Below are 25,070 nucleotides of genomic sequence, written 5' to 3' on the forward strand. Positions count from 1 at the left end.
TTCCGTTTGCCCTATTTACTACCATCATAATAAAGGTTTAAGAAATTTCGTTTGTTTAGACTAAAAAAAAGCACATAATATAACTTTATAACCTTCTTTAGTATCTGTGCTGAGGTGAAACTGTGCACACCTGAAAAGCCATGTCCTTTAATCCTGTTTCAATATTGCTGGGTGGGAGCTTTCTGATTAAGTTGTTTCCATGGAGATGTGTCTCCACCCATTCAAAGTGGGTCATTGACTGGAACTCTTTAAGAGGGAACCGTTTTGGAAAAAGCTGCAGAGCCAACAGGAGACCCAGGTGTTTGGGGGTGCAAAAAGAAAACGCCCCCAGGGAAGCTGTCTGAAACCAGAAGCCAAAGACCCAACAGATGCTAGCCAGGAGCTGTCCCAGCTGACAGAGGTATTCTGGACCCATCAGCCTTCCTTAAGTCAAGGTCTCTTTCTCTGGATGCCTTAGTTTGGATATTTTTACAGCCTTAGAACTGTAAACTTGTAATTTAATTAATCCCCTTTTTAAATGCCAACCCATTTCTGGTCTATCTGGCAGCATTAACAAATGAAAACAGTATCCAAGTTCTTTTTATAATCATCATGATAAAAAAATTAATTTAGTGTTGGCATTTCTTTTTTCAAACTGGAAATATTGTTACAGTATTCCCTGATTATAAAAACAAAGTGGTTTTTTTCCAATTGGGACTAGTAATGAGAAGAGACAAATAGGTAAATGGAAGAGAAATCCAGAAATAGATACAAATATATATGGTGAACTTAATATATGATAAAGGTCATATTTCAAATTTGTGGAAAAGGGAACCATATTTATTAAATGGCTCTCGCATTAGTGACTTTCCTCCCAAAGAAAACAAAATTAGTGTCCCTACAGTTAATAATATAAAAATATTTTGAAATACATTAAAGATATAAGGGCAAACACTTAGTTAAAACCTGTGCACATTTAGGTTATTTGGATAACTTTGGGGGTGAAGGAATATCTGCTTGGCAAGACTAGAAACATGAATGGCAAAAAAAGAAAAAGACTGGCAGATTTGACTGGATATAAACTTACACATTTTTCAGTGGATAAAGACACCATAACACAAGTCAAAATATGAGTGACAGAAAACACTTGTCCACAATATAACAGGTTAACATTTATATTTTACAAATTGAGAAGAACCTAACAGAAACTGGACAGAGAATGTGAAAGGCTGGCAAGTCAGAGAGGAGGAAACTCACATGACTAATGCGAAAAGTTGCAACATCATATTGGCAAAATTAAGAGTGAAACATCCAGTACTGGTGGAACTGGAAACTTTTCATACAAAGGTGTTGGGAATGTGAATTTCTTAAACTTCTGAAGAGTAATCCAGGATGTGGTAAGTAGTCTCCAAAGCTGACCCCCGTTGATTCACTCCCTTCTTGTAAGTCTTGCCTGACTTGTGACTTCTTTTGACCAAGAATGTGGCCTACATGATGCTTATATGTGAATCAGGCCCGTCTTTGAAAGGGACTGGCAGCTTCTACTTCTCCCCTACATGAAGCCAGCCATCATCTAGGGGTATGACTGCCTCATAGTGTCGTGAGCAAGCCCAAATCAGCCATACAGGAAGAGAGACCACGTGCAAGAGTGCCAAGGCAACCATCACGTGAGGGCCCCCTCTTTGACTGTCCAGTCCAGCACAGCTGCGAGCTGAAAGGAAGCTGAGTGAGCCCAGCAGACGCCGCGTGGAGCAAACGAACCACCTAGCAGAGCCTTGCCTGATTCCTGAACAAACAATTGTGAGAAATGATAAACTGTTGTTGTTTTGGGCCATTAAGTGTTAGGGTTATTTGTTATGCAACAATAAGTAACTAGAACACAGGAATATCTATTAAAATAAAAAAAAAAAACAGCATACCTTTGACCCAGCAAACTCACTTTTTAGGAATCTATACTTGAAAAATAACAATACCTTTGGAAACAATCTCTATGTTTATTAAGTGGGGGATGGTTGAATAGATACTGATACCTTCAGACCATGTGTGTTAGTTTGAAAGCTGTCAGAACCGTGACATACTAGAACTGCAATAGCTTTTAAAAAGAAGAATTTAATAAGTTACAAGTGTATAGTTCTAAGCCTATAAAAATGTCCAAACTAAGGCACCAACAAGAGGTTACCTTCACTCAAGAAAGGCCAATGGGTCAGGAACTCCTTTGTCAGCTGGGTAGTCACATGGTTGGTCCCTTGCTCCTGGGCTCTGTTATTTTCAGCTTCTGTGCTTGTGGGGGTTCCTCACTTTGCTTCTCCAGGGCTGGCTTTCATCTATTGGCTCCCCTTTGCTCTCTCCACATTCTGGCTTGCTTAACATCTCATGACAACGTCTCCCAGGCTCCAAGCATCTCCAAGCATTCGTGTCTCTGTTTTCCAAGTGTCAGCATCTGTGTCAGCTCTGCTCTGGAGGTTCTGTCACTTCTGACTCTCTCCAAAATGTTCCCTCTTTTAAAGGATTCCAATAAACTAATCAAGACCTACCTGAAATGGGTGGGCCACATCTCCATCTAACCAAACGTTTACACCCACAATTGGGTTTGTCACATCTCCATACAGATAATCTAATTAGTTTCCAACCTACAGTACTGAATTAGGATTAAAAGAAATGGCTGCTCCCACAAGATTGGATCAGGAGCAAAACATGGCTTTTTGGGGGCACATAATCTTTTCAAAGTGGCACACCATGGAATGCTAATATCATTAAAAAGAATTAGTTGATTCCTGGAGATGTGTTCATGACATATTGTTAAATTAAAAAAATGCAAGTTGCAAAATAATGCATAGACATGCTTATTTATGCTTTTATGAGCTTAGAGAAAAATGTTGATGGTTATTCGTGGGACTGTTACTATAGGTTTCAGGCAGGAATGAGTGCAGGGGAAGTATCAGGGGAGTCTGCAGCCCTTAGCTTTGTATGCCTGTGTCACTAGGCTGTTATAAGTAGCGAAGTCTATTTTTGTTGTTTAAAAGACAAATATAATAAAATATTTAAAGAAAGGGAATAAAAGAAATGTAAGAACATTCCTTTAAAATTAAGGAAAAAAAAATGATATCGAAGTATACAAGCCAGAAAGCGAAAGACTCAGGTAATCCTTTTAATCCAGGTTAAACTGCTTTATTTACTCAACTACATATCATGGGCATCTTTGTACATCAACAAATACAGATCCCTCTCACCCTTTTTAACATCATCAGGCTATTCCATGTTTGATATACTATAGTCCATTTAATCAATTCATATTGTAAAACATTTATATTTTTTCTAATATTTAATCAATTCATATAATTAAAATTTACATTGTTTCTAACTTTTTGGTTATAAACAACGTTTATCTATCTATCTATCTATCTATATAAAAATATATATCTTCCCACTTGTCCCCCAAGTGAAATTGCTGACTCAAAGGGTAGTCTCATTGCTAGCATGCCTTCTAGAAGGACCGTAGCAGCTAATATTCCCACCAACAGTTTATGACAGAAATCTAAAGAATTAGCTACAGAGGTCGATTAACCTTTCTGCATGCAAACAGCATAAAATAATTTGCTTAGATTAGCACTTGGCAATATTTTTATGTTGCTTTGCTGAACAGAGGGAAGTGGGTACAACGAGAGTGATTGTGCATTCAGATACCAAATTCCTATGGCTAACTGGGGGTGAGAGAGGTCGCAGGCAGTTGGCCTAGAAGTGGGAAGAATGGGGAAAATAGGCCTTCTGTTGCTGCATGGAAATTGAAGGGATAAACCAAGGCGGATTTCCTCCAGTTTGCAAGTTATCCAAGTTGGAAAACTTGCAGCGCCACCTTCTGGCCAAGAAGCCAAAAACATTGAATTTCCATGCAAGTAATAAAGTATTTCCTACACACAAAACTAAACCAGACTGGCGTGAGAAGATGGTCTTGGGTGTGTGGTTTGTTAGAAAGAGGAGGTGGGAGAAGAGGGTGGATTTCATTTGATCTCTGAGATCTCCGGCAGAACCTGTGATGTTTATACCACAGCTGCGTACTACAACACCTGTACAACACAAATAAATGGAGCACAACTACAGCAGCATAAAGCCACCGACCTCCAGTAGTTTCAGGTTTGGATGCCCCAGCGTCTTGGCTACTCTGGGTAAGGCAACCTCTCCTAAGGACCACTCAGGACCACAGCTGAGCTCCTCTCTTATTGCAGCTTCTGGGAATCTGATCCTAACTATCTCCAGAAGTCCTGCAGTGAAGACTCCTTTAAGCTGTAACACACTGCAAGATACATGAGCAAGTAATTTATACCCATGTGAGATGTAAAGGTATAGAAAACATTATGCCTTTCAATTTTTTTTTTTAATTTCAAGGCTTAAAATATTTCCTTGTTTTGTGAATAAAAAAGTATTTGCAAAGTCTCCTTGGGAGAACGTTGAGAAAGGAGGAAAATTCAACTTCCCCAAGCGGAGAATTACTCTCACAAGCAGTGGGGACAACCAAAGCAATAGGCCGAGTCCCCAGTGTTGGGGTTTGTTGATATGAAACTTAACCCTGCAAAGGATAGGTCAAGCCTACTTAAAATTAGGCCTAAGAGTCACCTCCAAGAGAACCTCTTCTGTTGCTCAGATGTGGCCTCTCTCTCTCAGCCAACACGACAAGCAAACTCACCGCCCTCCTACGTGGGACATGACTCCCAGGGGTGTGGACCTTCCTGGCAACATGGGACAGAAATCCTAGAATGAGCTGAGACGCAACACTAAGGGATTGAGAAAACCTTCTCGACCGAAAGGGGGAAGAGAGAAATGAGACAAAATAAAGTGTCAATGGCTGAGACATTCCAAACAGAGTTCAGAGGTTATCCTGGAGGTTGTTCTTACGCATTATATAGATATCACCTTTTTAGTTAAGATGTAACAGAGAAGCTGGAGGGAACTGCCTGAAAATGTAGAGCTGTGTTCCTGTAGCCATGTTTCTTGAAGATGATTGTATAATGATACAGCTTTCACAATGTGACTGTGTGATCGTGGAAAAAAAATTCTTTGTTTTAATCATCCAAGTATACTAGAGAAAAAGCTTACTTTTTAAGCACAATTAATTTAAAAGTTTGGCATCTCTAAGTAATTTGTCATAAGGTGGAGAAAAAAGGCCCCTTTCTCTGTGGAATATCTGTAGGACAACTTTTTTTTCGAAAAGTTAAAAATTCTTTAATTTTTTTTCCTGGTAGCGCTACCACAATTTACAGGGCAACACAACTGATGCAATGAAAAGAAAAAGCCAAAGTTACAACAGATAAAAGAGCTCAGGAATATGCATCTAAGTGGACTTCAGGGCACTGGTCAGTGCACTTTCTGCACCCTGTGGCTGTGACGGTCGTGAAGGAGGGTTTTCCTGCTCCCGCGGGGGCCCCTTTGCTGACTGCGGAGCGCCGTGCCTCCAGCGGCAGATTCTTACAGCTCCTTTAAAGCATTTGGGACGACTCTCTCAAAGGAACCTGCAGCTGTCTTGACGGCTCCCCGCTGTCCTGCTAGGAACTGTAGCCACTTTCTGTCGCTTTTAGGACCTTCTGCTACCGTATTGTGTGGGACAGAACTATAATACGCTTTTACAAATCAGCTTCTTTCAGTACGCTCTCGCCTTCAGCTCGGCCCTACGCTTTCCACCTTCACACGGCTCTCCTGCCTTGGCCTCTCCTCCCGGGATTCCTCGGTCTCGCCCGTGGCTCCTCCAGCCCACAGAGCCCCGGTCCCGCTCTCGCCCCGGTCCTCCCTCCGAGCCCCGCCCTCCCCGCCCCATCCCGCCGAGCCCCGCCCCCACCCCGCCTCATGCCGCCGAACCCCGCCCAGCAGAGCCCTCCCGTCTCGCCCTCACCCCGCCCAGCAGAGCCCTCCCGTCCCGCCCTCACCCCGCCCCATCCTGCAGAGACCCGCCCAGCAGAGACCGCGCCCCATCCCGCCGAGCCCCGCCCAGCAGAGCCCTCCTGTCTCGCCCTCACCCCGCCTCATGCCGCCGAACCCCGCCCAGCAGAGCCCTCCCGTCCCGCCCTCACCCCGCCCCATCCTGCAGAGACCCGCCCAGCAGAGACCGCGCCCCATCCCGCCGAGCCCCGCCCAGCAGAGCCCTCCTGTCTCGCCCTCACCCCGCCCCATCCTGCCGAGCCCCGCCAGCAGAGCCCGCGCCCCGCCCCATCCCGCCGAGCCCCGCCCAGCAGAGCCCTCCCGCCCCGCCGAGCCCCGCCCAGCAGAGCCCTCACGCCCCGCCCTCACCCCGCCCCATCCTGCCGAGCCCCGCCCAGCAGAGCCCGCGCCCCGCCCCATTCCGCCGAGCCCCGCCCAGCAGAGCCCTCCCGCCCTGCTGAGCCCTGCCCAGCAGAGCCCTCCCGTCTCGCCCTCACCCCGCCCAGCAGAGCCCTCCCGCCCCGCCCGCGCCCCGCCCCATCCCGCCGAGCCCCGCCCAGCAGAACCCTCCCGCCCCGCCGAGCCCCGCCCAAGAGCCCTCACGCCCCGCCGAGCCCCGCCCCATCCTGCCAAGCCCCGCCCAGCAGAGCCCGCGCCCGGCGCCCCATTCCGCCGAGCCCCGCCCAGCAGAGCCCTCCCGCCCTGCTGAGCCCTGCCCAACAGAGCCCTCCCGCCCCGCCCTCACCCCGCCCCATCCTGCCGAGCCCCGCCCAGCAGAGCCCGCGCCCCGCCCCATCCCGCCGAGCCCCGCCCAGCAGAGCCCTCCCGCCCATCCCCGTCCCGCCCTCACCCCGTCCCATTCCGACAAGCCCCGCCCCACCCCTCCGAGTCTCCCGGCCTCCCCCGCAGGCGCGCCGGCTTCCACGCGCTGACGTCACACGCCGGCGCTAGTGACGTGTCTACCGTTCCCCCTTCTTCTGCCCTCGCTGCAGTTCTTGGGCGCGGGCTGTGGGGTCCTCAGCGTGGAGTCCGAACCCTTCCCCGGTGTCCCGGGAGTTCCGGAGCCGGCGCTGCGAGGCCGGAGGACGTGGCAGGCGGGAGCCGTCCCGCCTCAGCGGCCGCAGCGACCACACTCGGAGGCTGGGAGGTGGCGCCCGCGGTTGCCCGGGGCGCGGGACGCGTGGTTCCCGCCGGAGGACACGCCTGCCTCCCTTCCCCGACTGGTTGCGCAGCCCCGCCGGAGCCCGAGGGTGGCTCGCCGAGACTGAGGTTCTTCGTCGCCCCGTGGCCGGTGAGTGGTCCGTGTGGGGCGGTGGCCGCGGTAGGGCGAGGAGACCTGGTTTGGACGCGCTGAGGAGAGGGTGTCGCGCTCGGCTCGGACGCGCCTTCCCCGCGGCGCTGTGGTCCCCCGGCAGCCGGCGCGCTCCGGAGCCTCCTTTGGCAGTGTCTTCAAGGGTCCTGGGGAGGCTGGGCTAAAGCGGTAATGGAAGTCCAGGTGTGGATGAGCGGTCGTTTAAGGTGCTTCCTTGTTATTGCTCCTGATCTTGAATTGCACACGCATTTTAAGAAGGGAGAAAAACTAAGAGGGTCCCCTAAAATCTTGGATTTTCACTTCCAGAGTTTGACAGTTTCCATACTAAAAATTTCACATCCAGGGTTCGTCATAACTCATTTTGTTATTTCTCTTTGCTTGTACAGCCCTATTTTTTTGCTTCTCTAATGTAAGATTCACGCCAAGGAGGGGACATTTTTTCCTTTAATTGCCTTGCTGAGTAACATTAGGAATGTTTGTCAGCATTGAAAGTAGTAACCAACATCAGCTAACCAGGGTTTTACTTCTGATGCTGTCACATAGCAGAGAGGATGGAGGGGAGCTGGATAGAGGGAAAACGAGCCCTTTGTTTCTGCTTCACATCTGCCTGATATTAGAGAGATGCAAATCTGCTTCATTTAAATCGTCCGTTATTCTAGGTGAGAAGTAAGGAGCCTATTTTGTGGGAGAACAGGCATTTGCACAGCAGCAGTCCACCTCTAGGAGTTTAGTAAAGACATGGGAGTTGGCCACAGGAGTTCTTTTCAGGTTAGGTTACTTGACGTTGTATTCCAGTAAAGCTTACACTGTGAAGACTTCTGCCTTCTCGTCTAACTGGTGAACACGACGCCTTTTGACAAATATTAATTCTGTATTTTCATGTTGCTAGTCTCTACTACAGAAGCTGTTAATCATCTGACTGGATTAACAGAGAAGGAAAATAACAGTCTGAAAAGTCTAATAGGAATCCCATTTCTGCTTTCTGCTTTTTCAAGTAATGAGAAATAAGGCAGGGACTTTCATCATTAAGAAGATAAATGGAACTGCCCCCATAGTTTACGTTAGTATTTATGCATTCTAAGACAACTGTATGTATCCTTAATAGCTGCTGCTTTTTTCTATCAGCATTTATTATTATTTTTTAAATTTAATTTATTGTATTTAATAGAGAAAACATACAGTTCAAAATTCAGAAGGTACAAATATTGAAAATCCCTTCCCTACATGCAGTCAGTATTACCAGTTTATTATATATTCCTCCAGAGATACTATTTGCATGCATGTATGTATTTATATATAAATAAATGTAAATATAAATACTCCTATATATATACACATATATTTCCTTTTAATATGCAGGTGGTAGTAAGATATAAATATTCTGGTCCTTTTTTTTCTTAATCTAACAGTATACCTTAGAAATTAATCCATATCAAGTTCCCTCTGATTATTTATAGATATCTTTGTTTTGCCACTACAAACAGTCCTGCAGAAAATAGCCTTGCTTGTGCATCCCCATACATATTTTTTGAAAGTATTCCAAAATACTTTAATAAATTTGGAAGTATTTATGGGGTAAATACCTAGAAATGGAATTGCTGGATAAAAGTGGTTGCTCATTTATACTTTTGGTAAATATTGTCAAAAAATACAAATGGACTATTCTTGTCGTTACCTAGCTATTAAAAACTTCTTATTATAAAACTTAGTATTTGTTCCAGTCTTTTGAAACAAATTCTTTTCCCCTTCAACACATTATTTTACTGTCCTGAGGGATGAACAATGCTGTCTTTTATGCTTTTAAATTGTATTCCTTTTTATGGGAGATTGTATATCTTTGCATTTTTAAAAAATATTTTTATTGAGAAATATCCACACATGTACATTCCGATCATATTATACTACAGTGGCTCACAATATCATCTTACAGTTGTGTATTCGTCACCATGATCATTTTTAGAACTTTGGCATCACTCCAGAAAAATAAAGAAAAAAATGAATGTATACATCCCAGACACCTTACCCTCCCTCTCATTGACCCACAGTATTTCAGTATACTCAATTTTTACCGTTTCCCCGCATTATATATTTATTTTTAAATTTAAAAAATAGTTTGTCATTAAGAAGAAATAATCCATTATACTAACATTTTTATGAAAGTTATTGAGAAAAGTGGCAGTGTTTTACATTTTTGAAAATCTCTTTCAAATAACTGGGTTCTCACATCTTCATTCTGTCTTGTGATATCACATGTCATGTAGGACTCTACGCTTGTAAGAAAATGAAAGTGAAAAACTGAAAATACCTTCATAGTATTACTATGATGACAATTTTGGTCTCACAGATGTCTTGAAAGGGTCTTGGGGACACTGAGGGTTCTCCAGACCACCCTTTGAGAACTGCTGCCTTTCAAATCTGTCTTTCTTTAGAACATACGTAGTAAATTCTTGTTGACCTTGCTCACTACCTTTCCCTAAAGTCATTTCTGCAGATAGTTGGGACGTTGGCTGTTGATAATTTTACCTTAAGTAGCCGATGGGCATATCGGCTATACTTCTTTGTTCTTGTAGCATTTTATATCCAGGCAAGGATCCTGGACTTTAATTTACATTATTCCCAGGAATCAGCCACGAGCTCACAATACCTACTTGAATTATTGATACATTAAGCTAAGTTCCCAGAAGTTTCTTCTTATAGGAGCATAAACCTTTCTTCTTTGCAATGTTACATGTGTCAGGAACCAGCTGTTATCTTTGCGAACTTGCTAGTTAAGGTATTCCTGAACTAAGGAGTATTTATAAAGCTTTTTGGTAGCTTTTTTTTTTGGTATATCCTAAAAATAACAGATGTCAGAGTGACTCAGAATAGTGGTCCTCAGAGGCTCTTTTTATTTTTCCTCTGAGAGCAGGGTTGTCAGGTTGGCTTACGGAGGAAATCAGTGTTATGTGGTGAGTGCTTGCAGTTCATGGGCCACCACCGGGCGTGTCAGCTGTAGCCCAAGGCCAGTTGCCAGCTTCCCACACCCAAGGAAAACCTAGAGTTCTTCAGTAGAACATATGCCCCCCCACCTGTGCTTTTTTTAAAATCAAATATATAGAGTTAGCTTTAGTAGTTTAACTTTTCCCTCAAAAGTAAAACAATGTATAAGAGATATGAAAGATTAAAGAAAGAAAAGCTTCTAAGTACAAATGAACTATTCTTCTCATTACATAGCTATTAAAAACTTATTCTAAATATTTTCTCTTCAAACTGCTTTTGCCTTTAATATAAAAACACCCTTTTATATGTCATTTTTTTGCCACATGACCTTTTTAAAAAATATTTTTATTGAGAAGTCTTCACATGCATACAGTTCACACATGATGTACAATCAGTGGTGCACAGTATCATCACATAGTTGGGTATTCCTCACCATGACCATTTTCAGAACATTTGCATCACTCCAGAAAAAGATAAATAGAAAAAGAAAAAACTCATAAATTTCATACCACTTATTCCTCCTTCTCATTGACCTTTAGTATTTCAATCCAATTTATTTTACCCCTTATCCCCCTAATATTTATGTTTTTTTTACTCATCTGTCCATACCCTGGATAAAAGGAGCATCAGACACAGGGTTCTTACAATCACACAGTCCCATTGTAAAAGCTCTATAGTGGAGAGAGTGCCAGGATGGCAGCACTCTCTAGGTGTGGGACGAACTAGGTGTGGGATCTAGTTCGTCCTCCAGAACAGCTACTGAATAGCCAGGAACAGTATAGAACAACTGCTGGGGCCACACCAGTGACCAGAAACACAGTATACCCCAGTGTGGACCAGCTGGACTGGCTGCAACCCCACCCCAGAACTGTGAGTTCCCCAAGCCGCGGTGGCCGGCGCCCCTCTCCCACAGAGGGGAAAACAGCAGGGGCTGCTGGGCAACTAAGCTCCAATTGTGGAATTAATTCACAAACTCGGACTAAAAATAAGCTCCTAGCTCACCTGAACCTCGTCAAACTGGAGGTTGCTGATTTTTACCCTGAGGGGGCAGGGCTGACAGAAAAACTAGAAAGAAAAAAAGAAACAGAGGCTTTTTGTATCGGATAGCACATAATACTTGAAAGGGTCTGGGCCCTGAAAGAAAGGAAGGGGCACATAGAACCTGAAGGTACAAAGCAACATACCAACTTATGCTCTTGGTTGGCAAACCTGAGGAATAGGGGTCCTGCCTGAGAAGGATATTTCTCTTTCTTTTTTGTGGCTGTATTTCTACAAAGGCTTGACTGCCTTTGGATACAGCGGCAGGGCTTCTCAGGCTGCAACTGCCCCAGCCATAGGCAGAAACAAGCTTGTTTGAGAGCTTTTCTGGAGCCTGTGCCTTCTCGAGGAGAGGGGTGGAGCCCAGCTCAGGTCAATTCCCTCCCTCAGGAAATTCAGACCTTGGGGATTGGAAAATTGAGCAATTAAAGCCAGCCTACAACCTCTCCTCTGTCTCCACCACACCCCAGCAGGGAGAGTCTGCTGAAGTTAAAGGTACCTCCTCACCTTATGCTGGTGTGACCTGCAGGCAGACGAGTGCCACATACTAGGCAGGATAAGAAAAACAGAGCCCAGAGACTTCATAGGAAAGTCTTTTAACCTGCTGGGTCTCACCCTCAGGAAAACTGACGCAGGGTACTCTTTCCTCCTGACAGGAGGCTGGTTTGGTCTGGGAAATCTGGCTGGGGTCTATAATATCTAAGTAGACCCTTCTAAGGGTGGGGGGGAAAAGGTACCATACAGGCAGGGCAAGAAACAAGAAAACAAGAACTGAAAAATTCTGCTCTGTTAAACAGAACCTAAGGCAGTGGTCCAGAATAAGCTGAACAGAATGTCAAAGAACAGATAGACAACAAAGTCATCCAGCAAGAAAATCCTAGGCAAAAGAAGTGAAAACAATCTCCAGAATAAACTGATTAAAGTATTTAAATGCCTAGATGCCAGCAAAAAAATAATGAATCATGCTAGAAGAATTGAAGATACGGCCCAGTCAAAGGAACAGACCAACAATTCAAACAAGATACAGGAGTTGAAACAATTAATTCAAAATGTTCGAACAGACCTGGAAAATCTCATAAAAAATCAAATCAATGCATTGAGGAAGGATATAAAGAAGGCAAGGAATGAACAAAAAGAAGAATTCGAAAGTCTGAAAAAACAAATCACAGAACTTATGGGAATGAAAGGCACAGTGGAAGAAATGGAAAAAACAGTGGAAACTATAATGTCAGATTTCAAAAGGCAGAAGATAGGGTTAGTGAACTGGAGGATGGGACATCTGAAATCCAACAAGCAAAAGAAAATATAGGGAAAAGGATGGAAAAATGTCAGCAGGGACTCAGGGAATTGAATGCCAACATGAAGTGCATGAATATATGTGTTGTGGGTGTCCCAGAAGGGAAAGAGAAGGGAAAAGGAGGAGAAAAACTAATGCAGGAAATTATCACTGAAAATTTCCCAACTCTTATGAAAGACTTAAAATTACAGATCCAAGAAGTATAGCATATCCCAAGGAGAATAGATCCAAATAGACGTACTCCAAGACACTTATTAATCAGAATCTCAGATGTCAAAGAGAAAGAGAGAATCTTGAAAGCAGCAAGATACACATACAAGGGAAGCCCAATAAGACTATGCATAGATTTCGCAGTAGAAACCATGGAGGTGAGAAGACAGTGGATGGATATATTTAAATTACTAAAAGAGAAAAACTGCCAACCAAGAATTCTATATCCAGCAAAATTGTCCTTCAAAAATAAGGGAGAAATTAAAACATTTTCAGACAAAAAAATCACTGAGAGAATTTGTGACCAAGAGAGCAGCTCTGCAAGAAATACTAAAGGGAGCAGTAGAGGCAGATATGAAAAGACAGAAGAGAGAGGTGTGGAGAAGAGTGTAGGAATGAAGACTATCAGTAAAGGTAAAAAGAAGAAAAATTAGATATAGGACATATAAAATCCAAAAGGCAAAATGATAGAAGAAATTACTACCTGTACAATAATAACACTAAATGTTAATGGATTAAACTCCCCAATCAAAAGACATAGACTGGCAGAATGGATTAAAAAACAGGACCCATCATCTATATGCTGCCTACAGGAAACACATCTTAGACCCAAGGATGAACATAAGTTGAAAGTGAAATGTTAGGAAAAGATATTTCATGCAAATAACAATCACAAAAGAGCAGGAGTAGCTATACTGATATCCAACAAATTAGACTTCAAATAAAATAGTTAAAAAAGACAAAGAAGAGCACTATGTATTGATAAAAGGAACAATTCAACAAGAAGACATAACAATCATAAATATTTATGGATTGAGCCAGAATGCTCCAAAATACATGAGGCAAACACTGAAAAGAGAAATAGACACATCTACCATAATAGTTGGAGACTTAATTCCCCATGCTTATCAATGGACAGAACATCTAGACAGAGGATCAGTAAAGAAACAGAATTTGAATAATAGAATAAACGAACTAGACTTAACAGACATTTATAGAATATTACATTCCACAACAGCAGGATACACCTATTTCTCAAGTGCTCATGAATCATTCTCAAAGATAGACCATATGCTGGGTCACAAAGCAAGTCTCAAGAAGTTTAAAAAGATTGAAATCATACAAAACACTTTCTCAGATCATAAAGAAATGAAATTGGAAATCAATAATAGGCAGAGTGCCAGAAAATTCACCAATGTATGGAGGCTCAACAACACACTCTTAGTAGGTCAAGGAAGAAATTACAAGAGAAATCAGTAAATATCTCGAGGCAAATGACAATGAAAACACAACATATCAAAGCTTATGGGATGCAGCAAAGGCAGTGCTAAGAGGGAAATTTATTGTCCTAAATGCCTATATCAAAAAAGAAGATAGGGCAAAAATCAAGAAATTAACTGTCCACTTGGAAGAACTGGAGAAAGAACAGCAAACTAACCCCAAAGCAAGCAAGGGGAAAGGAATAATGAAGATTAGAGCAGAAATAAATGAAATTGAGAACATGAAAACAATTGAGAAAATCAACAAAACCAGAAGTTGGTTCTATGAGAAAATCATTAAGATTGATGGACTCTTAGCGAGGGTGACAAAAAGAACAGAGAGAATGCAAATAAATAAGATCAGAAATGGAAGAGGAGACATAACCACTGACTCCACAGAAATAAAGGAAGTAATGAGAGGATACTATGAACAACTGTATACTAGTAAACTCCACAACATAGATGAAATGGACAGCTTTCTAGAAAGGCATGAACAACCAACATTGACTCAAGATGAAATAGACGACCTCAACAAACCAATCACAAGTAAAGAAATTGAAATCAGTCATTAAGAAGCTCCCCAAAAAGAAAAGTCCAGGACCAGATATCTTTACATGTGAATTCTACCAAACATTGCAGAAATAATTAGTACCAATCCTACTCAAACTCTTCAAAAAAATTGAAGAGGAGGGAAAGTTACCTAACTCATTCTACGAAGCCAACATCATCCTCATACCAAAGCCAGACAAAGGTATTACAAAAAATGAAAACTACAGACCAATCTCTAATGAATATAGATGCAAGAATCCTCAACAAAATTCTAGCAAATCGTATCCAGCAGCACATTAAAAGAATTATACACCATGACCAAGTAGGATTCATCCCAGGTATGCAAGAATTGTTCAACATAAAATCAATTAATGTAATACACTATATCAACAAATCAAAGCAGAAAAAACCACATGATCATCTCGAGTGATGCAGAAAAGGCATTTGACAAAATTCAACATCCTTTCCTGTTGAAAACACTTGAAAGGATAGGAGTAGAAGGGAACTTCCTCAGTAGGATAAAAGGGAATATGTATAAAAAACCCACAGGTAATATCATCCTCAATGGGGAAAAACTGAAAACTTTCCCCCTAAGATCAAGAACAAGACAAGGATGTCTACTATTACCACTGTTATTCAACAGTGTGTTGGAAGTTCTAGCCAGAGCAGTTAGACAAGAAAAAGAAAACAAGGCATCAAAATTGGAAAGGAAGAAGTAAAACTCTGACTGTTGGCAGATGATATAATACTATATGTCGAAAACCCCCCAAAATTCACAGCCTAACTACTAGAGCTAATAAATGAGTACAGCACAGTGGTGGGTTACAAGATCAACACTCAGAAATCTGTAGTGTTTCTATACACTAGTAATGAACAATCTGAGGGGGAAATCAAGAAAAAAAATTCCATTTTGTTGCTGACAGGGTGATATGAGAATTAAGACAGACGCAGATTTCTGAAAATGGAAGCGGGGCACTCTTGAACTTCTACAGCCAAGAGCCCTTTGCTAGTTTTGCTCCAGCTGTTTATTAGTGGTTACTTCCAAAGGCAGGAGGAAATAGCATCAAGTTAATCTTTAATGTTAAGTATAATTATGCCAATATGTAAAATACAAGAAAATGCAAAACTTTTTAAGCTAGATTGTTTATCTGTGAAATCTCTTCAAAGAATAGCGCATTCCAGCCCCCAGCCCTTTTATCCTTCAAAGCTTCCTTGTAGGAGATGAGCCACTTGCAGTGTTTTGCAAGAGCTAAGTGACCCAGTGTTCCGGGTCACTGTCTCAAGGTTTAGCCTGAAGGTCAAAAGATCTGTTTCCCACAAGGCCCCCTTTTTGTTTTTGTTTGTATAATTCTTGTAGAATCATGTAGGCTTGCATTTGTTCTTTCATAGCGATGATGTTTTGTCTTGCGCATCTGAGGACTAGAAAGAATAGAATGACTTAAGCATATTATTCCAGTAGCCTTAACATAAAATGTTTCTGTTTGTAAAATTTAATGTGTAAAGTTTGATTATTGATGTTCATGTATAGTCTGTTCCGTAATAATGTACTTTTTAGGTTCAGTGGAATTTTCCAAATAGAATCCTGTAACGTCATATGATTTAAGGATGGCCGTTTTGAGCTGAATTTTCCCCTTCCGATGAATAGATGTATTACTAGAGGTTTGAATTGAATGCTTGGTTCCATCAGCATTATTTTTTATAGTCCATAATTGTTTTGTATCACATACTTTACTGGAGTTGCATTTACCGACTGCATGACCCTTAGGGGACCAGTCAGTTGCAGTTCCATAGGAACCATTAAGTAGCAACTCCCCAAAAGATAATTGACATTTCCTCCAAAAATTCTTTTCTTTCATGTCAGTTCGTCTGGGAGAACAATAGGGCAAATGTGGAGCCCCAGTAACTATAATTGTGTGCATCTACCATGGGAATTAGTATATTCACTGCGACTGTTATAACTGTGATCATGGCTGTCATTAAATTAGGGCCATTAATTGGAAGCCCTTGCTGTTGTACTTGATTTCCTGCTTCTTCACCCAGTTTCTTGAGTTGTCCCCAGGTGGGAAGGGTTGCTTCTCCTGTTCTCAGAGTTGGCCCACAAGCTGTTGTTTTCAGGCTCAAATTTTGCATTTGAATTACAGGAGTATCATCTTCGCACTGGAATTTTCGTTTCTTTTTTGAAGTCATGATATGGTTTTATTTTCCTTGCAGGAATCCAAATGGGTGGGTGCCTTTCCATTACCTGGGGAAACAAGCATATCCTCGTCCCCATATTAGTAACTCTCCCATTGCCCATTCATTAGTTAACAAGTCCTTCCACCAAACAGGTGGCTTTTGTGGATTGCTATGAAAATGATGTTTTGTTAACTTTTCGGCAGGAAAATGTTTCTCTGCCACTATTCCTCCTATTTTATCATAAAAATTTAAAAAATTTAAGGTAAATAATGTTTTTGTTAACTTTTCATGTGGCGACATATGATGTGTGTCTCCCCCCCCTTTTTTTTGTTTCTGTAACATGTTTTTTAAAGTAGCATGGGATTGTTCCACTATTGCTTGCCTTTGGGGATTATACAGTATGCCAGTAGAATTTATGTTCCATTGAGAAAAGAAAGATGCTGATTTTTTAGAGGTATTTTCAGGTGCATTGTCTGTTTTTGTTGCTTTTGGTAGGCCCATAGATGCAAAGCAAGCATGTAAGTGTATATGAACATGATGAAAAGCTTCACCTGTTTGAGCAGTGGTAGCCCAGATAAAACCAGAAAAGGTATCAATACACACATGTACATAAAATAATTTACCAAAAGAAGGAACATGAGTTACATCCATTTGCCATAATTCATTAGGCAACAGGCCACGTGGGTTAACCCCTTGTTGAAGAGGCATCACAGAAATAGTTTGACAAGATGGACATGTAGATATTAATTTTTTAGCAGCTGTATGAGAGATGGAAAAATGTGACATCAATCCTTTTACATTAATGTGAGTAAGATTATGAAAATGACAGGCTTTCGTAAGGACAGGAAATGTCATTTTATCTGCAGCCTCGTTACCTGCTGTAAGAGGACAGGGTAGATTAGTATGGGATAGAATATGGGTAGTATAGAAAGGGGGAAATTCTTCAATGAATAGCTTGCTGTGAATTAGAAAATAAAATATATAACATCTGAGGAAGATTTGTTTTAATTTGAGCTGTTTCTATTAATAAAATTACATGAACTACACATTTAGAGTCTGAGAGAATATTAATTGGAGTTGTAACGTCCTGCAAAGCTGCAGTTACAGTGGCTAATTCAACCTGTTGTACTGAATAGCCTGGAAGATCTATTATTTTATCTTTTGGCCCAATATATGCAGCATGTCCTTTAGATGAACTGTCAATGAAGACTATTGGAGCATTAATTGATGGAGTGGAAGGTGTTATTTTTGGAAGTATCCATTGCATTCATTTTATGAATTGTAGTATTTCTGATTTTGGGTAATGATTATCAAATTGTCCGACTAAATTTGCTAATGCTATTTGTCAGGGTAAATGTTTTTGATATAAGGTGTTAATTTCTTTGAATGTTAATGAAAGAGTAATTGAATTTAAATCAAAACCATTTAATTGCTTAGCTCTTTTTCGGGCTAATGGTGGTAAGTAAAGCTATGAGATCTACTTGTAAAGTAATTGATTTCGAAGATGTGTTTGGTAAAAATAACCATTCTACGATAAGTAAATTTTACATTAAAATACAGTGGGAGATGGCAAATGGATAATTATGAGAGATAATGGATAATAGGGGTTAATTCTAGAAGTTTAGGCTTTATGAATTTTCTGTTCAATTAAATTGAGCCTCTTTTGAGCCTCAGAAGTTAATGAGCGAGGACTATTAAGATCAGAATCTCCTCAGAGAAGTGCAGAGAGATGGGATCATTCATAACTGGCTATGCCAATTTTAGGACGGAGCCAATTTATACTCCTAACAATTTTTGTAACTCATTTAAAGTTTTTGTGGTATCTAGCCGTAATTAAACTTTTTGAGGATGAATAATCAATTGTTCTATTGAATAACCTAAATAATTGACTGGCATTTGCTGGTGAACTTTATCTTTCGTTATTGTTAAAGAGCCTAGAGCGAGGAATTGTTGTAAGTCCTCAAATAGAGAATTAAGCTGGTCTTCAGTAGGGAGAGCACATAAAATTTCATCCATATAATGGATTATATAGGCCTTGGGATATTTTTTATAGCTAGGTTGTAAAGCCCGTTTCACATAATATTGACAAATGATTGGACTATTTAGCATTCCTTTGAGGCAACACAGTCCATTGATACTGAATAGAAGGAGACTTATAGAAAATAACATGAAAGCGAATTTTTCTTTGTCTGAATCTGCTAGAGGAATAGAGAAGAAACAGTCTTGTATGTCTATAACTACTAAAGCCCAATTGGCTGGAATCATATTAGGAGATGGAAGACCTGGCTGTTAAGGGCCCATAGATTGTATAACTGCATTAATGGCTCATAAATCAGTTAACACCTGACAATTTCCTGATTTCTTTTTTATTGGAAATACTGGAGAATTCCAAGGACTAAAAGATTCTTCAAGATGTCCTAAACTGAGTTGTTCCTGAACTAAAGAATGTAGTGCCTATAATTTTTCTTAAGTCAAAGGCCACTGCTGAATCCATACAGGCTTGCTAGGTAAGCCATTTTAAAGGCACTGGTGAATGTGGTTGTGCTTGAACAGTTTTATTTAATTTTGGAGAAATTTGTGCTATTTCTTTATTACCCTGCTGTTTAACGCCTAAACCCCTTTTTGGATCATATCCCATTTGTCGCATTATATTTTGACTTTGACTTTGAATTCCTTTGTACACAAGGAATTATATATTCCTTGTGTCAATTTTGGAATTGTTATTATAGATGCCCACTGTCCTAATATGTCTCTTCCCCATAAATTAAGAGGAATTGGTGCTATCAGTGGCCGAATTGTAGCCTTTTGTCCTTTTGGGCCTCCACAGGGTAATGTATGAACACTTTGCATGAAATGTTGTGGAGTTCCCAGTCCAACCACAATGCTGTCAGCTGGTTGTAGGGGCCATTTTGTAGGCCAGTGCTAGCGACTAATAATTGTTACATCAGCTTCAGTATCAATTAAGGCAATAAATTTATGTCCTTGAATAATAATTTCACACATAGGGCGTGGCTCTTTAAGATGTTCTGTGAGAAAAATTCCAGTTTGTCCTGTACTACCAAATCCAACAGTTCTTCTGACACGTTTAGAATTTCCTATGGTGACATATGGTAATAGTAATAATTGAACAATTCTATCACCTTTATGGGCAGTCCATGGCACTGTGGCGGACATAACTACTTGTATTTTGCCTTCATAATCAGGCTCTGTTACTCCAGTATGAACCTGAATACCATTTAAATTTAAACTACTATGTCCTAATAAAAGACCTCTAGTACTGTGGGGAAGAGGACCAAATAAACCTGTTGGAATTTTTGTAGGGGCTGTGTTGGGTTGTAAATAAATTTCCACAGCCGAGGTAATGTCTACAGCTGCACTGCCACTAGTAGATGGGGAAAGATCTAATGTGGAGCATCTGAGAGGGGTGGAGGAGGCACAGCTAGGTAAGACTGAGTTTTTATGGGATATGCTCCCTTTTCTGTCGGGGCTAGGAGCTTGCCCCTTTGACAGTTTCCCGTCAGTGCGGATCCATCTTTATGAAATGGGGAGCGACCTTGGTTTGCCTAGTGCCGTCCTTTTTGACATTTTGGACAAAGTCCTGGTTGTTTGGTAACAGAGTATGTAGGAGTCATTTTACTACATTCTTTTTGAGTATGTCCTGGTTTCCACATGAATAACATTTTCCAGGAGGGTAAACTTCCAGCCCTGTCATAGCTTGAGCCATCATTTCTGCTTTATATCCTTCGGTACCAATATCCTGACCCAGTCTGATATATCCAGAAAGATCTGTTTTTCTTTTAAATGCAGCTATAGCTCACTGACAATTTTTATTGGCATTTTCATAAGCCAGTAATTGTAATAAGGTATCAGAGGCATCTGGACTACTAACCTTTTAATAGCATCTTGTAAATGAGCTGTGAAATCAGGATATGGCTCTTTAGGTCCTTGTTGGATTTTTTGAAAATATTGTTCAGATTCCCCCTTTACTTTCAATTTGTTCCCAAGCTCGAAGACAACATCTTTGTAATTGATCAATGGCTTGGTCATTCATGGTAGATTGATTAATAACAGAGGAATAAGAACCACCACCCATAAGTTGTTCATAAGAAGTATCATAAGAAATATTAACATGCTCTTGCCTATTTCTATTAGCCTGAATCTCAACATGCTCCATCCAAGAAGTATGAAACTGTAAATATTCTTCTTGTCCTAATACCGCTGGGTTAGTGTAGTCCAATCAATAGGAATTAATCTAGAACCACCTGCAAGTCCTTGTACAATCCCCTGAGTAAAAGGAGAATGTATCCTATAAGATTGGATAGATTTTTTTAGTTCCTTTATTATATTAAATGGTATTGGCTCGTTTATATAAGTATATACTCCATTTGGGTGAGCAGCATCCTGCCCAGGAGGTAATTCCTCCGTTGCAAAAGGAACATCAGTCACTTCAGGATCTCCTTGCTGTCTAGCTTTTGCGATTCCTTGCTGTACTCCTGACAGGGGAACAGATTGAGCTATTTGTATATCTTTTAGGAATGAATTTGTATTATGACTTGGTAAAGGAGGAACTGACAGTTTTACTGATGAAGGCACAATAGGAGCATTCGAAAAGAAAGTTTTTTTCTTCAAATTTAAATGCATCATTTTCTGGTATTGAAAATTTATTAGGGAACTCCTCATTTTCTTCATATTGTTCATTATCAGAATCATCCATTTGTAAAGGTTCAAGAACAGATTTTATCAACGTCCATGTAGACCAAATAGTAATGGGTAAAGAAGCCCCTTTCAAATGTAATTGTTTTAATTCTTTCCCTACTCTGTCCCAATCCTACAATTCTAATGATCTTAAAGTTAAGAAACCATGGACAATGTTGATAAAAGGTCTTTAAAAGTTCTAAAATTTTTTTATTCATCCACTTTAGCTCCTCCAACTCACAATAGTGTCGAAGGAGACTAATATAAGGTCTGTATTTATGTGTACCTTTTGTATTACCCATGTAACCCTGCTTATATTCCTCAAGGGTGTTTCATACAGAAACCACTTACTCACCAATACAGAAACCACTTACTCACCAACTCGAGTTCCCATGACACTGGAAATTCCCTTTACTTCATTCAAGCAACTCTTCTGTCAGGAGCTGTAGCAGCAGTTTTCAAGCCCCATGTTGGCCACCAAGTATTGCTGACAGGGCGATATGAGAACTAAGACGGACACAGATTTGTGAAAATGGGAGCAGGGAACTCTTGAACTTCTACAGCCAAGTGCCCTTTGCTAGTTTTGCTCCAGCTGTTTATTAATAGTTACTTCCAAAGGCAGGAGGAAATAACATCAAATTAATCTTTAATGTTAATTACAATTATGCCAATATGTAAAATACAAGAAAATGCAAACCCTTTTAAGCTAAGTTGTTTATTTGTGAAATCTCTTCAAAGAACAGCACATTGCAGCCCCCAGCATTTTTATCCTTCAAAGCTTCCTTGTAGAAGAGAGCCACCTGTGGTGTTCTGCAAGACCTTGGGTCATTGTCTCAAGGTTTAGCCTGAAGGTCAAAAGATCTGTTTCCCACACATTTACAATTGCAACCAAAAGATAAAATATTTAGGAATAAATTTAACTAAAGAGACAAAAGGCCTATACAAAGAAAACTACAAGAAGTTGTTAAAAGAAATCACAGAATACCTAAATAAATGGAAGGGCATACCATGTTCATAGATTGGAAGACTAAATATAGTTAAGATGTTGATTCTACCTTAATTGATTTACAGATTCAATGCAATACCAATTAAAATCCCCAGAACTTAACTTTTCAGAAATAGAAAAACCAATAACCAAATTATCTGGAAGGGCAGGGTGCCCCAAATAGCTAAAAGTATCCTGAGAAAGAAAAATGAAATCGGAGGTCTCACACTACCTGACTTTAAGGTATGTGTTATTTATTATGAAGCTGCAGTGGTCAATACAGCATGGTACTGGCATAAAGACAGATATACTGACCAATGGAATAGAATAGAGTGTTCAGATATAGACCCTCTCATCTATGGACAATTGATCATTGATAAGGCAGTCAAACCAACTCACCTGGGACAGAACAGTCTCTTCAATAAATGGTGCCTAGAGAACTGGATATCCACATGCAAAAGAATGAAAGAGGATCCATATCTCACACCCTATACAAAAATTAGCTTAAAATGGATCAAAGACCTAAACATTAGCTCTAAGACCATAAAACTGTTAGAAGAAAATGAAGGGAAATATCTTATAAATCTAATAATAGGAGGCGGTTTCCTAGACCTAATACCCAAAGCACAAGCATTGAAGGAAGAAAGAAAGAAATGGGAACTCCTCAAAATTAAACACTTTTCTGCATCAAAGAACTTCGTGAAGAAAGTAAATAGATAGTCTACACAATGGGAGACAATATTTGGAAACAGTATATCTGATAAAGGTATAGTATCCAGAATATATAAAGCGATTGTTCAACTCAACAGCAAAAAGACAGACAACCCAATTACAAAATGGGCAAAAGTCTTGGACAGACACCTACCAGAAGAGGAAATACAAATGGCCAACAGGCACATGGAAAGATGCTCAACTTCCGTGACTATTAGGGAAATGCAAATCAAAACTACAATGAGATATCGTCTCACATCCACCAGAATGGCCATTATCAATAAAACAAAACGACAAGTGCTGGAGAGGATGTGGAGAAAGAGGCACACTTATCCACTGTTGGTGGGAATGTCAGATGGTACAACCACTGTGGAAGTCAGTTTGGTGGTTCCTCAGGAAACTAAGTATAGAATTGCTATATGACCCAGCAATACCATTACCAGATGTCTACTCAGAGGACATGAGGGCAAGGACACAAACGGACATTTGCACACCAATGTTTATAGCAGCATTATTTACAGTTGCCAAGAGATGGAAATAGCCAAAATGTCCATGAACAGATGAGTGGCTAAACAAGCTGTGATATTTACATAAGATGGAATATTATGCAGCGTAAGACAGAATAAAGTTATGAAGTATGTGACAACATGAATGGACCTTAAGGACATTATGCTGAGTGTGATTAGCCAGAAACAAAAGGACAAATACTGTATGGTCTCACTGATATGAACTGACATTAGTGAATAAACTTGGAGAATTTCATTAGTAGCAGAGTCCATCAGGAAATAGAAATAGGGTAAGATATTGGGTAATTGGAGCTGAAGGGATACAGATTGTGCAACAGGACTGAATGTAAAAACTCAGAAATGGGCAGCATAATACTACCTAACTGTAATACAATCTTAGAACACTGAAGCTGAACGTGCGAATGATAGAGGGAGGAGAGCTGGGGGCACAAATGAAATCAGAAAGAAAGATGGATGGTAAAGACTGAGATGGTATAATCTAGGAATGCCTTGAGTATATAATAATAGTGACTAAATGTACAAATTTAAAAATGTTTTTGCATGAGGAAGAACAAAGGAATGTCATTACTGCAGGGTGTTGAAAATAGATGGTAATTTATATTTTAAAATTTTAACTTGTGTGAGACTAAAGCAAAAACTGTTTATTTGGTAGAAATTTTATATTTTGACTAGTGCAGTTCCTAATATAACTTATGTGGACAGCTTAATTAACACCATAAGTACATGGAACCTTGAGTAGGGCCTAAGATTTTGTAGGTTTGTCCACAGTGATGCCCCAGTAAATCCCATAGTGATTTGAACAGTGAGTAAAAAAGTATTTGCAAAGTCTGGTGAGAAAGGGGGAAAACTCAACTCCCCCAAGTGGAGAATTCTTGATAGTCTCACAAGCAGTGTGGACAACCAAAGCAATAGGCTGAGCCCCCAATCTTGGGGTTTGTTGATATGAAACTTAACCCTGCAAAGGATAGGCTAAGCCTACTTAAAATTAGGCCTAAGAGTCACCCCCAAGAGAACCTTTTTTGTTGCTCAGATATGGCCTCAGCCAACACGACAAGTAAACTCACTACCCTCTCCCTCTCTACGTGGGACATGACTCCCAATGGCGTGGACCTTCCTGACAACATGGGACAGAAATCCTAGAATGAGCTGTGACTCAACACTAAGGGATTGAGGAAACCTTCTCGACCTAAATGGGGAAGAGCGAAATGAGACAAAATAAAGTGTCAATGGCTGAGAGATTCCAAACAGAGTCAAGAGGTTATCCTGGAGGTTATTCTTATGCATTATATAGATATCACCTTGTTATCCAAGATGTAATGGAGAGCTGGCGGGAACTGCCTGAAAATGCAGAGCTGTGTTCCAGTAGCCATGTTTCTTGAAGATGATTGTATAATGATATAACTTTCACAGTGTGATTGTGTGATTGTGAAAACCTTGTGTCTGATGC

At 40.6% G+C, this 25,070-nt stretch overlaps 1 protein-coding gene across 17 annotated transcripts in view; it reads left to right on the forward strand.

Annotated features, from left to right (window-relative positions):
• The first annotated feature begins 6,827 nt into the window (after positions 1-6,827).
• The window catches only part of NEK1 (NIMA related kinase 1), a 295,240-nt gene continuing 276,997 nt past the window's right edge, over positions 6,828-25,070 (forward strand). For 16 of the 17 annotated variants that reach the window (XR_013169104.1, XM_077144462.1, XM_077144465.1 and 13 more), the window contains exon 1: positions 6,828-7,177. The gene's annotated coding sequence lies outside the window, so the exon portion shown is untranslated. Of the gene's footprint in view, positions 7,178-19,363; positions 20,149-25,070 lie in introns of those variants that run through there. The other variant, XM_077144463.1, reaches the window with a different exon arrangement.

Source organism: Tamandua tetradactyla, chromosome 26, assembly GCF_023851605.1.
Source record: "Tamandua tetradactyla isolate mTamTet1 chromosome 26, mTamTet1.pri, whole genome shotgun sequence".
Lineage (NCBI taxonomy): Eukaryota > Metazoa > Chordata > Mammalia > Pilosa > Myrmecophagidae > Tamandua > Tamandua tetradactyla.